Source organism: Triticum dicoccoides, chromosome 1B (genome assembly GCF_002162155.2).
Source record: "Triticum dicoccoides isolate Atlit2015 ecotype Zavitan chromosome 1B, WEW_v2.0, whole genome shotgun sequence".
Classification (NCBI taxonomy): domain Eukaryota; kingdom Viridiplantae; phylum Streptophyta; class Magnoliopsida; order Poales; family Poaceae; genus Triticum; species Triticum dicoccoides.
This window is the reverse complement of record NC_041381.1, coordinates 49785145-49799388: the sequence shown is the minus strand read 5'-3', so window position 1 is coordinate 49799388 and position 14244 is coordinate 49785145. Positions and strand designations below refer to the sequence as shown.

The 14244-nt window shown below is 43.3% G+C and overlaps 1 pseudogene; it reads right to left on the bottom strand.

Moving 5' to 3' along the window:
* LOC119350099 overlaps nt 1-14244 on the bottom strand; it is a 24965-nt pseudogene that overhangs the window by 1424 nt on the left and 9297 nt on the right.

Sequence of the window (14244 nt, the reverse complement as noted above, 5' to 3'; positions counted from 1 at the left end):
AAATTGAGAGGATACATGACCAAAGCAACAAAAAGAAAGACACAGCATACTGTCAGCTGAACCCTATTCTGAACAAATCCTAAGTTATTGGAAATAACAAAGCCAGCTAGAGCCTATGCCCTGGACCATTTCAGTAGGAACCTTCCCATGACTCAAAGTTTTTGATAAACGACACCCAGCTCCATGTGGAGCTCCAGGTATTCTGGTATATTCTTGCCCAAAAGTATTACGTCGGACTGTGCATTCAACAACTAATGCAAAACAAGGATAAAATTCTTTTGAAATCATATATGAAGTTTTGAACCTTAAATATTTTCACACAGAGCTATGCAAGAAACCAAGGTTTTTGAGTCGCCTAGCCAAGTCGAGTCGCCATGCCTCCGACTAGTGGCTCGCTGCGATTAGTCTGCGACTCGTCGTGATTAATCGCCCCAAGTCGCCCCAGGTGTTAAGAGGAGGAGGAGGAGGAGGAGGAGGAGGAGGATGAGGGGGAAGAGGTGTTGTTGCAGGCGGAGGAGGGGGAAGGCAGCTGCTTGGAGGATACTTCAGCTCGGAGAAGGCAGCAGCAGCTCGTAGGAGCAATGGAGGCGGCGATTCTGATGTGGGATGGGAGCACGCGTCTTGCTCCTCCTCTGTTTCGTGCTAGAGAGCTGGCCCAATAGGCCCATTATATAACCCTAGCTTCCAAATAAAATCCAAACCGTCCATATGCTCTAATCTGGACCGTGCATCTGCTCTCCCATGTACCTTTCTCCTTCGTCTCTTCCGTGCTTCTCGTCGTACAGGCGGCGCACTCCCAGCTTCGTCTCCTCCTCCCCCGCCTCGAACTCTGGCCTCCTCACCTTTCCAGTCTTCCCTTCCTTGGCCTTGCTGAAGCAAGCCGCCCTGCTTTGAGGTCCTAGTCGCCCGACTAGTCGTCGACTAATCGTCGACTAGCCTACCAGCAGCGCGACTCGCTCCTCAAGCCAAGTCGCCTGCGCAAGCCAACCTCGCTCCAACGACTCGGCGATTAGTCGACGATTAGTCGGCGACTCAAAAACCTTGCGAGAAACTATAAATTATAATGCATGAATCATAAACTGAAATGCTGGAAAGCTAAACAAAGCAAGAAATATATGGTGCTTTAATATACCCGACTGTACAATTTTGCTGCGACAGCATAATCTTTTTTCTTTAAAGAGATATTCCCTAGTGATATAAGCTCTGATGCCATGATTTCCCGTTTAAGCATGGGCTCCTCCTGAACCTACAGAACATCAATTAAATCAATTCTATGCAGGATACATGTGATACATTATATCTGACAAAACAACCTTAATGTTTGCTGTAAATATATGGAGGAAAAAGGATTTGATTACATAAGCGTATCTTTTCTCAAATTTCTATGACTGCACAAGCATAATATTTTGAGTACTCGTGATAATCTCCTAACATCCATGCTCAGTATTGTAAGTACAAAAATTACCGCCAAAATTGTCATAAACTGGTACAATGTTTAGGTAGCTATTAATATCAACATGGCACATATGCAGATGTCCTCCCCAGCCGCAATGCTCCACAAGTTTTTTCAGAAAAAAATGGTTACGGAAGTGTCCAATACAGCATGCCACAGCTGCAGCCAGTATGAAAAACAAATGCCAGAAATGGAAGTACAAAAAAAATTCAGTATGGAAAATAAACAAAGAAAATGGGTACCCAACAAAATTAAATTCATGGACTTGACAAAGCTCAGATGAATGTACAACACCTTAACTAGGAGCTTGATACATTCTGTTGAGTTAGCATCTCTAGCAGCCATAAGAGGTGTCACACCATTTACCATCTTGTTGTACTGGAGAAATATTAAGATATCAGCTCCAATAGTCAATACATAGAACTAAACTGATGAGGCAAGCCTTCAGCAAAGAAAATTGATTCAGTACACCCGCAGTAAAATCAGTGAGAAGGTTAATTTTATCAAGATAATGCCACAGTAAAATCTGTCTTCTTCTTAAAGATCCATTTGTTTTCTATCGCTCACCGATCATCGGGCAAGTCAGGCAAAGTCCATACTTTGTTTTCATACATGGATTCTATCTTGGATTGCATGGCTTCTAGCCATTTGTTGGAATCTGGGCCCGCCATCGCTTCTTCATAGTTCGAAGGTTCACCGTTGTCTAACAACATGATTTCCAGGACAGGGTTGCCATACCACTCTGGTGTGGAACGTGTCCTTGTGGACCTACGAAGTTCAGTAGCAACTTGATCAGAAGTACCTTGATCATCATCATTAATTTCCTCTCCAGTCGGTGTAGGCACCACAGGAACGTTTTCCTGAGCTGCACTACTTTCCGGTTCAAGAGGTAGTACTTCATCGAGTTCTACTTTCCTCCCACTTACTCCTTTCGAGAGAAACTCTTTTTCCAGAAAGGATCCGTTCTTGGCAACAAAGATCTTGCCTTCGGATCTAAGGTAGAAGGTATACCCAATGGTTTCCTTAGGGTATCCTATGAAGACGCATTTTTCCGACTTGGATTCGAGCTTTTCAGGTTGAAGTTTCTTGACATAAGCATCGCATCCCCAAACTTTTAGAAACGACAGCTTAGGTTTCTTCCCAAACCACAATTCATACGGTGTCGTCTCAACGGATTTAGACGGTGCCCTATTTAAAGTGAATGTAGCTGTCTCTAGAGCGAATCCCCAAAATGATAGCGGTAAATCGATAAGAGACATCATAGATCGCACCATATCCAATAGAGTGCGATTACGACGTTCGGACACACCGTTACGCTGAGGTGTTCCAGGCGGCGTGAGTTGTGAAACGATTCCACATTTCCTTAAGTGTGTACCAAATTCGTGACTTAAATATTCTCCTCCACGATCTGATCGTAGGAACTTTATCTTTCGGTCACGTTGATTCTCTACCTCATTCTGAAATTCCTCGAACTTTTCAAAGGTCTCAGACTTGTGTTTCATCAAGTAGACATACCCATATCTACTCAAGTCATCAGTGAGAGTGAGAACATAATGATATCCTCCGCGAGCCTCAATGATCATTGGACCGCACACATCGGTATGTATGATTTCCAATAAGTTGGTTGCTCGCTCCATTGTTCCAGAGAACGGAGTCTTGGTCATTTTACCCATGAGGCATGGTTCGCACGTGTCAAATGATTCATAATCGAGAGACTCTAAAAGTCCATCAGTATGGAGCTTCTTCATGCGCTTGACACCTATGTGACCAAGGCGGCAGTGCCACAAGTATGTGGGATTATCGTTATCAACTTTACATCTTTTGGTATTCACACTATGAATATATGTAACATTACGTTCGAGATTCATTAAAAATAAACCATTGACCATCGGGGCATGACCATAAAACATATCTCTCATATAAATAGAACAATCATTATTCTTGGATTTAAATTAGTAGCCATCTCGCATCAAACAAGATCCAGATACAATGTTCATACTCAAACTTGGCACTAAATAACAATTATTGAGGTTTAAAACTAATCCCGTGGGTAAATATAGAGGTAGCGTGCCGACGGCGATCACATCGACCTTGGAACCATTTCCAACGCGCATCGTCACCTCGTCCTTTGCCAGTCTCCGCTTATTCCGCAGCTCCTGCTGTGAGTTACAAATGTGAGCAACGGCACCGGTATCAAATACCCAGGAGTTACTACGAGTACTGGTAAGGTACACATCAATTACATGTATATCAAATATACCTTTAGTGTTGCCGGCCTTCTTGTCCGCTAAGTATTTGGGGCAGTTCCGCTTCTAGTGACCCTTCCCCTTGCAATAAAAGCACTCAGTCTCAGGCTTGGGTCCATTCTTCCACTTCTTCCCGGCAACTGGCTTACCGGGCGCGGCAACATCTTTGCCGTCCTTCTTGAAGTTCTTCTTACCCTTGCCCTTCTTGAACTTAATGGTCTTATTGACCATCAACACTTGATGTTCTTTCTTGATTTCAACCTCTGCTGACTTCAGCATTGAGAATACTTCAGGAATGGTCTTCACCATCCCCTGCATATTGTAGTTCAACACAAAGCTCTTGTAGCTCGGTGGGAGCGACTGAAGGATTCTGTCAATGACCGCCTCGTCCGGGAGGTTGATCTCCAGCTGGGACAGGCGGTTGTGCAACCCAGACATTTTGAGTATGTGCTCACTGACAGAACTGTTTTCCTCCATCTTACAACTATAGAACTTGTCGGAGACTTCATATCTCTCGACCCGGGCATGAGCTTGGAAAACCATTTTCAGCTCCTCGAACATCTCATATGCTCCGTGTTTCTCAAAACGCTTTTGGAGCCCCAGTTCTAAGCTGTAAAGCATGCCGCACTGAACGAGGGAGTAATCATCAGCACGTGATTGCCAAGTGTTCATAACGTCTTGGTTCTCTGGGATGGGTGCTTCACCTAGCGGTGCATCTAGGACATAATCTTTCTTGGCTTCTATGAGGATGATCCTCAGGTTCCGGACCCAGTCCGAATAGTTGCTGCCATCATCTTTCAGCTTGGTTTTCTCTAGGAACGCGTTGAAGTTCATGTTGACATGAGCGTTGGCCATTTGATCTACAAGACATATTTTGCAAAAGTTTTAGACTAAGTTCATGATAATTAAGTTCATCTAATCAAATTATTTAATGAACTCCCACTCAGATTAGACATCCCTCTAGTCATCTAAGTGTTACACGATCCGAGTCGACTAGGCCGTGTCCGATCATCACGTGAGACAGACTAGTCATCATCAGTGAACATCTCCATGTTGATCGTATCTTCCATACGACTCATGTTCGACCTTTCGGTATCTGTGTTCCGAGGCCATGTCTGTACATGCTAGGCTCGTCAAGTTAACCCTAAGTGTTCTGCATGAGTAAATTTGTCTTACACCCGGTTGTATGTGAACGTAAGGATCTATCACACCCGATCATCACGTGGTGCTTCGAAACGACGAACTTTAGCAACGGTGCACAATTAGGGGGAACACTTTCTTGAAATTATTATAAGGGATCATCTTATTTACTACCGCCATTCTAAGTAAACAAGATGCATAAAACATAATAAACATCACATGCAATTATATAGTAGTGACATGATATTGCCAATATCATATAGCTTCTTCGATCTCCATCTTCGGGGCTCCATGATCATCTTCGTCACCGGCATGACACCATGATCTCCATCATCATGATCTCCATCATTGTGTCTTCATGAAGTTATCACGCCAACGACTACTTCTACTTCTATGGCTAACGTGTTTAGCAATAAAGTAAAGTAATTTACATGGCGTTCTTCAATGACACGCAGGTCATACAAAAATAAAGACAACTCCTATGGCTCCTGCCGGTTGTCATACTCATCGACATGCAAGTCGTGATTCCTATTGCAAGAACATGATCTCATACATCACAACATATCATTCATCATTCATCACAACTTCTGGCCATATCACATCACATGACAATTGCTGCAAAAACAAGTTAGACGTCCTCTAATTGTTGTTGCATCTTTTACGTGGCTGCAATTGGGTTCTAGCCAGAACGTTTTCTTACCTACGAATAACCACAACGTGATTTTGTCAACTTCTATTTACCCTTCATAAGGACCCTTTTCATCTAATCCGCTCCAACTAAAGTAGGAGAGACAGACACCCACTAGCCACCTTATGCAACTAGTGCATGTCAGTCGGTGGAACCTGTCTCACGTAAGCGTACGTGTAAGGTCGGTCGGGCCGCTTCATCCCACAATACCGCTGAAGCAAGAAAAGACTAGTAGCGGCAAGCAAGTTGACAAGACCTACGCCCACAACAAAATTATGTTCTACTCGTGCAATAGAGAACTACGCATAGACCTGGCTCATGATGCCACTGTTGGGGAACGTTGCAGAAAATAAAAAATTTCCTACGGTTTCACCAAGATCCATCTATGAGTTCATCTAAGCAACGAGTGAACCCCCGGGACCCTTCCGGTACAATACCGGGTGACCCCAAAACTTTCCCGATGGCCGAAACAGCACTTCCTATATAGTTTTCTTTACCTCTGGACCATTCCAGAACTCCTCGTGATGTCCGGGATCTCATCCGGGACTCCGAACAACATTAAGTTTGCTGCATACTCATATTCATACAACCCTAGCGTCACCGAACCTTAAGTGTGTAGACCCTACGGGTTCGGGAGACATGCAGACATGACCGAGACAGCTCTCCGATCAATAACCAACAGCGGGATCTGGACACCCATGTTGGCTCCCACATACTCCTCAATGATCTCATCGGATGAACCACGATGTCGAGGGTTCAAGCAACCCCGTATACTATTCCCTTTGTCAGACAGTATGTTACTTGCCCGAGACTCGATCATCGGTATCCCAATACCTCGTTCAGTCTCGTTACCGGCAAGTCACTTTACTCGTACTGTAATGCATGATCCCGTGACCAGACACTTGGTCACTTTGAGCTCATTATGATGATGCACTACTGAGTGGGCCCAGTGATACCTCTCCGTAACACGAAGTGACAAATCCCAGTCTCGATCCGTGTCAACCCAACAGACACTTTCGGAGATACCTGTAGTGCACCTTTATAGTCACCCAGTTACGTTGTGACGTTTGGTACACCCAAAGCACTCCTACGGTATCCAGGAGTTACACGATCTCATGGTCTAAGGAAGAGATACTTGACATTGGAAAAGCTCTAGCAAAACGAACTACACGATCTTGTGCTATGCTTAGGAATGGGTCTTGTCCATCACATCATTCTCCTAATGATGTGATCCCATTGTCAACGACATCTAATGTCCATAGTCAGGAAACCATGACTATCTGTTGACCAACGAGCTAGTCAACTAGAGGCTTACTAGGGATGTATTGTGGTCTATGTATTCACACGTGTATTACGATTTCCGGATAATACAATTATAGCATGAATAAAAGACAATTATCATGAACAAGGAAATATAATAATAATCCTTTTATTATTGCCTCTAGGGCATATTTCCAACAGTCGGGCCACATGTACCGACAACAATAAGTCGTATGGTGACTTACTGACTTTTACACAATATATGTTGCATTTTGCATTTCGATTCAGAAGTGAGATTCCATCGGGAATCGATCATATATGTCTGAATCTAGTGATCCACATGGATATGTAATCACTACATCTATCAACTACAGAGGTAGATGATTTTGTACTGCCAATGGTATAAGTTATCGGAAAGAGATTCCACCTCTAGAGAATAGTTGGGTATCTGTGTGAACCCTTGTGCTACAATACTTGCTCTTTGTTTCACCACCTCGTTATTCTCAATTCTGTTTCCAGAAGAAAACTGGTGTAGGTGTTGCTTATGCATACCTTTCCATTTGTGAGCAAGATCATTTCTACCTAGATTATACCCTTTGTTTGAGTTCAGTCCGAGTGTTGTTCACACTTTGCCATGGCCATGGTCTTTGGATCTGAATCACTTGAAAGGTTTTTCCAATCTAGTTGAGAAATGTATGTCGACAATTGAAGACTTTCGGTTATATGTTTCTCCAGAATCTATATATCAATATATAGTTGATGGAAATATCGTTACCCATGGTGACTGCTCGCGATTTCCCAATGCGATTGAGTCAGGTATTCCAATGTCCCGGTCATTGTGTGCACTGTGACATGGGTTGGTGGAGGTTTCCCGTCCACTGGGTGTATGCTACCCATCAGGTGTTTGTCAACGTGAAGTTGACTTGCATTTACTGATTCACAGGCCTTGATATCCTTGCTTGCGAGAAGCTGAATCCTGATGTACTTCTGCCATACATCTCCCCCCGTTGCTTTCAATGGAAAGTGGAGTGGATTTTGTTGGTACCTCCACTCTTTCAGGCGTACTTTTGCAGGATTGTAGGATTGTGTGACACCTTTATAGTCCGTAAATGAATCTGGTAGGTTATTTGCAATGTGTTGCAAATCTTGTGAACGCATGGTTCAGCTCTTTGAGTACGTGGATTTGAGGCAGAAATGTGTTGAACATTCCACTAATTTCCTGGCATTTGTATGGTACTTGAAATCTCCCCCTAATGCTTGGAAATGTTCCTCATTGAATCAGCATACTGGCCTTGAATAACTCCCCATGTGAGGGGCTTGAGGTATTGACGGCAATACAGTTATTCCTCACATAGATCCCAACTATATGTTGAGGGGCCAATGATGTATGTCGGGTGGTGATATCGGTATGCAACCGAATTACCGCAGATAGGAAATACTTGGTAGATTTCCACGTATCAAAGACAGAGGGGAATAATATTATGCAGTTTGGTCATGAGCGTGTAAAACTACATGACTCCAACGTAAAGTTGGTAGGTTGCAATTCCAAAATAAAGATAATGCAATGAGCTTAACTCTTTGGATATGATTCTACCAAACCATTTTAAGTCTAGACATTAGGACAAATTGCTAAACTTCAATCCAAAGGCCATAGAGAATGCCTTCAAGGAGAATTCTGCAATGTTATCCATTCGATTTGCTTGAAATCGATGTCAGATAATGAGCCAATGGTTTCGTGTGAATAAAGCACACATTTAAGACCATCATGTAGATATGTCTTTTAGAACCATGTAATACCTGAATAGTCTACTCAATGGCTGGGAAGAGCCACTTACCTCGACTTGATGCATTCAAGGAGTCTGAGTGGTTCATCATAGAATTTAAGGTGTGGAAGCCTTAAAATTAGCTTCCCTATGTCACTTGTAGTGCGCATAAAATCCAAATGTTATTAAATTTAGCATCATAATAATCATAAACTATTGGAATTGCTGATAGTTTCTGTTTCAACCCAATGTCTCGATGACCAAGGCGAGTATGCTAAGTTTGTCATGTACAAGACACTCTGGAAAACTATCTCGTACACAACATGTGCTACGGGTTGAGTCGTATGTGTAGTACAATCCAGATGATACACAGAGAATGTGCTTGCCATATCCGGTGCATATGGTAAAGAGAAGTTATTCGAAAATTCGAATCTGAGCCCGAGCTCATCTGCACCTGCGCTCACAAAAAAATCGGAATAAATACTAGAAAAATTCAAAAAAATTCAAAAAAATTCAAAAAAAATTGGGTGGTGGAAAATTTGATGCGTGAGGTACGCTCCAATTTTTAAAACATTTGGACTTCTGTGCAGCTCTCAGCAAAAAAGACAAATCGAAGGTCTATAAAAATGTGTACTGTTCATATACTGTTCTGGTCTGATTTTTCTTTTTTGCTGAGAGCTACACAGAAGTCCAAATGTTTTGAAAATTGGAGCGTACCTCATGCATCAAATTGTCTACCACCCAAATTTTTTTTGGAATTGTTTGAATTTTTCTGATTTTTTTACGAATTTTTTTGACCGGGTGCAGATGCACCCGGGCACCGAAACGCCATTCTCGAAGTTATTTCTCTTTATTGTCATCATAAGTTTCGCTATGGAAACTATTTTTATGGATACCTCCATAGTTTAGTAGGGTACAAGTTAAACCTGGGAAGCAATGAAGCATCCCGACGTTACTCGAGTACCCACAGGGATAGTAAATATGACTCGAGTTGAGCCAACAAATACCTCATCGCGTCTAGCGATTTTAAAATATCTCCTTTCTCTCAATGAGAGTGGAAACATTGGACTTCCCTAAGTATAGAGTTTGTGGTGCATATGTCCACAAGGCACATATCATTTTTCATCCGATTAACTCCCGTAGAAATCTATATATGTTGGAAATATGCCCTAGAGGCAATAATAAATTAAGTTATTATTATATTTCCTTGTTCATGATAATCGTTTATTATCCATGCTATAATTGTATTGATAGGAAACTCAGATACATGTGTGGGTACATAGACAACACCATGTCCCTAGTAAGCCTCTAGTTGACTAGCTCGTTGATCAACAGATGGTTACGGTTTCCTGACCATGGACATTGGATGTCATTGATAATAGGATCACATCATTAGCAGAATGATGTGATGGGCAAGACCCAATCCTAAGCCTAGCACAAAGATCGTGTAGTTCATATGCTAAAGCTTTTCTAATGTCAAGTATCTTTTCCTTAGACCATGAGATTGTGCAACTCCCGGATACCGTAGGAATGCTTTGGTTGTACCAAACGTCACAAGGTAACTGGGTGGCTATAAAGGTGCACTACAGGTATCTCCAAAAGTGTCTATTGGGTTGGCATGAATCGAGACTGGGATTTGTCACTCCGTGTAAATGGAGAGGTATCACTGGGCCCACTCGGTAGGACATCATCATAATGTGCACAATGTGACCAAGGGGTTGATCACGGCATGATTTGTTATGGAACGAGTAAAGAGACTTGCCGGTAACGAGATTGAACAAGGTATCAGGATACCGACGATCGAATCTCGGGCAAGTACAATACCGCTAGACAAAGGGAATTGTATACGGGATCGATTGAGTCCTTGACATCGTGGTTCATCCGATGAGATCATCGTAGAACATGTGGGAGCCAACATGGGTATCCAGATCCCGCTGTTGGTTATTGACCGGAGAACGTCTCGGTCATGTCTACATGTCTCCCGAACCCGTAGGGTCTACACACTTAAGGTTCGATGACGCTAGGGTTATAAAGGAAGTTTGTATGTGGTTACCGAATGTTGTTCGGAGTCCCAGATGAGATCCCGGATGTCACGAGGAGTTCCGGAATGGTCCGGAGGTAAAGATTTATATATGGAAAGTTGTTGTTCGGGTTACGGAAAAAGTTCGGGTTTTTTCGGTATTGTACCGGGAAGCTTCCAGAAGGTTCCGGAGGATTCCGGAGGGGTTCGGAGGTCCGGAAATTGTTCCACCACGCCCAATACAGTAGCATGGGCTGTAGGGGGGTGCCCTAGCCTTAATGGGCCAGGGGCACCAGCCCCCCAAGGCCCATGCGCATGGGAAGGGGAAAACCCTAAGGGGGAGGGCCTCCACTTGACTTGGGAGGCACTCCTCCCCCCCTTGGCCGCCGCCCCCTCCTCAGATTGGATCTGAGGGGGCCGCCCCCCCTCTCCCTTGCCCCTATATATATGTGGGGGGTGGGAGGGCAGCCGCACCACAAGTTCTGGCGCAGCCCTCCCCCTCTCCCAAGTACTCCTCCTCTCCCGCGGTGTTTGGTGAAGCCCTGCAGGATTGCCACGCTCCTCCATCACCACCACGCCGTTGTGCTGCTGCTGGATGGAGTCTTACTCAACCTCTCCCTCTCTCCTTGCTGGATCAAGGCATGGGAGACGTCACCGGGCTGTACGTGTGTTGAACGCGGAGGTGCCGTCCGTTCGACACTAGGATCTCCGGTGATTTGGATCACGACGAGTACGACTCCTTCAACCCCGTTCTCTTGAGCGCTTCCGCTTAGCGATCTACAAGGGTATGTAGATGCACTCTCCTTCCCCTCATTGCTGGTTTCTCCTTAGATAGATCTTGGTGACACGTAGGAAAATTTTGAATTTCTGCTACGTTCCCCAACAGTGGCATCATGATCTAGGTCTATTGTGTAGATTCTTTGCACGAGTAGAACACAAAGTAGTTGTGGGCATTGATTTTGTTCAATATGCTTACCGTTACTAGTCCAATCTTCTTTCGACGGTACTGTGGGATGAAGCGGCCCGGACCGACCTTACACGTACTCTTACGTGAGACAGGTTCCACCGACTGACATGCACTTGGTGCATAAGGTGGCTAGCGGGTGCCAGTCTCTCCCACTTTAGTCGGAACGGATTCGATGAAAAGGGTCCTTAAGAAGGGTAAATAGCAATTGGCATATCACGTTGTGGTTTTGCATAGGTAAGAAACGTTCTTGCTAGAAACCCATAGCAGCCACGTAAAACATGCAGACAACAATTAGAGGACGTCTAACTTGTTTTTGCAGGGTATGCTATGTGATGTGATATGGCCAAGAAGAATGTGATGAATGATATGTGATGTATGAGATTGATCATGTTCTTGTAATAGGATTCACGACTTGCATGTCGATGAGTATGACAACCGGCAGGAGCCATAGGAGTTGTCTTTATTTATTGTATGACCTGCGTGTCATTGAACAACGCCATGTAATTACTTTACTTTATTGCTAACCGGTAGCCATAGTAGTAGAAGTAATAAGTTGGCGAGACAACTTCATGGAGACACGATGATGGAGATCATGGTGTCATGCCGGTGACGATGATGATCATGGAGCCCCGAAGATGGAGATCAAAAGGAGCAATATGATATTGGCCATATCATGTCACTATTTTATTGCATGTGATGTTTATCATGTTTATGCATCTTATTTGCTTAGAATGACGGTAGTAAATAAGATGATCCCTCATTAAATTTTCAAGAAAGTGTTCCCCCTAACTGTGCACCGTTGCGAAAGTTCGTCGTTTCGAAGCACCACGTGATGATCGGGTGTGATAGATTCTTACGTTCACATACAACGGGTGTAAGCCAGATTTACACACGCGAAACACTTAGGTTAACTTGACGAGCCTAGCATGTACAGAGATGGCCTCGGAACACAAGAGACCGAAAGGTCGAGCATGAGTCATATAGTAGATACAACCAACATGAAGATGTTCACCGATGATGACTAGTCCGTTTCACGTGATGATCAGACACGGCCTAGTTGACTCGGATCATGTAATCACTTAGATGACTAGAGGGATGTCTATTTGTGTGGGAGTTCATAAGATGAACTTAATTATCCTGAACATAGTCAAAAGATCTTTGCAAATTATGTTGTAAGCTCGCGCTTTAGTTCCACTGTTTAGATATGTTCCTAGAGAAAATATAGTTGAAAATTGACAGTAGCGATTATGCGGACAGAAGAAAGCTTATGTCCTTAATGCACTGCTTAGTGTGCTAAACCCCAAACGTCGTTTGTGGATGTTGCGAACATCGGACGTACACGTTTTGATAACTACGTGATAGTTCAGTTAAACGGTTTAAGGTTGAGGCACCAAAGACGTTTTCGAAACGTCGCGGAACATATGTGATGTTTTGAGGGCTGAAATTGGGATTTCTGGATCGTGCCCACGTCAACAGGTTTAAGACCTTCGACGATTTTCTTAGCCTACAAACTAAGGGAGAAAAGCTCAATTGTTGAGCTTGTGCTCAGATTGTCTGAGTGCAACGATCACTTGAATCGAGTGGGAGTTGATCTTCCACATCAGATAGTGATGTTTCTCCAAAGTCATTACCACCAAGCTGCTAGAGCTTCGTGATGCACTATAACATATCAGGGATAGATATGATGATCCTTGAGGTATTCGCGATGTTTGACACCGTGAAAGTAGAAATCAAGAAGGAGCATCAATTGTTGATGGTTGATGAAACCACTAGTTTCAAGAAGGGCAAGGGCAAGAAGGGATACTTCATGAAACGGCAAATCAGTTGCTGCCCTAGTGAAGAAACCCAAGGTTGAACCCAAACCTGAGACTAAGTGCTTCTGTAATAAGGGGAACAACCACTGGAGCAGAATTACCCTAGATACTTGGTAGATGAGAAGGCTGGCAAGGTCGATAGAAGTATATTGGATATGCATTATGTTAATGTGTACTTTACTAGTACTCCTAGTAGCACCAGGGTATTAAGATACCGGTTCGGTTGCTAAAGTGTTAGTAACTCGAAATAAAAGAGCTACGGAATAAACGGAGACTAGCTAAAGGTGAGCTGACGATATGTGTTGGAAGTGTTTCCAAGTTTGATGTGATCAAACATCGCGCGCTCCCTCTACCATCAAGATTAGTATTAAACCTGAATAATTGTCATTTGGTGTTTGTGTTGAGCATAGACATGATTGGATTATGTCTATCACAATACGGTTATTCATTTAAGGAGAATAATGGTTACTCTATTTATTTGAATAATACCTTCAATGGTCTTGCACTTAAAGGAGCGGTTTATTGAATCTCAATCGTAGTGATACACATTTTCATGCCAAAAGATATAAGATAGTAATGATAGTACCACTTACATGTGGCACTGCCATGTAAGTCATATTGGTATAAATCGCATGAAGAAGCTCCATGTTGATGGATCTTTGGACTCACTCGTTTTTGAAAAGTTTGAGACATGCGAGCCATGTCTATTGGTGTATACGCATGAAGGAACTCCATGCAGATGGATCGTTTGGATTCACTTGATTTTGAATCACTTGAGATATGCAAATCATACCACATGGGCAAGATGACTGAAAGCCTCGTTTTCAGTAAAATGGAACAAGAAAGCAACTTGTAGGAAGTAACACATTTTGATGTGTGCAGTCCAATGAGTG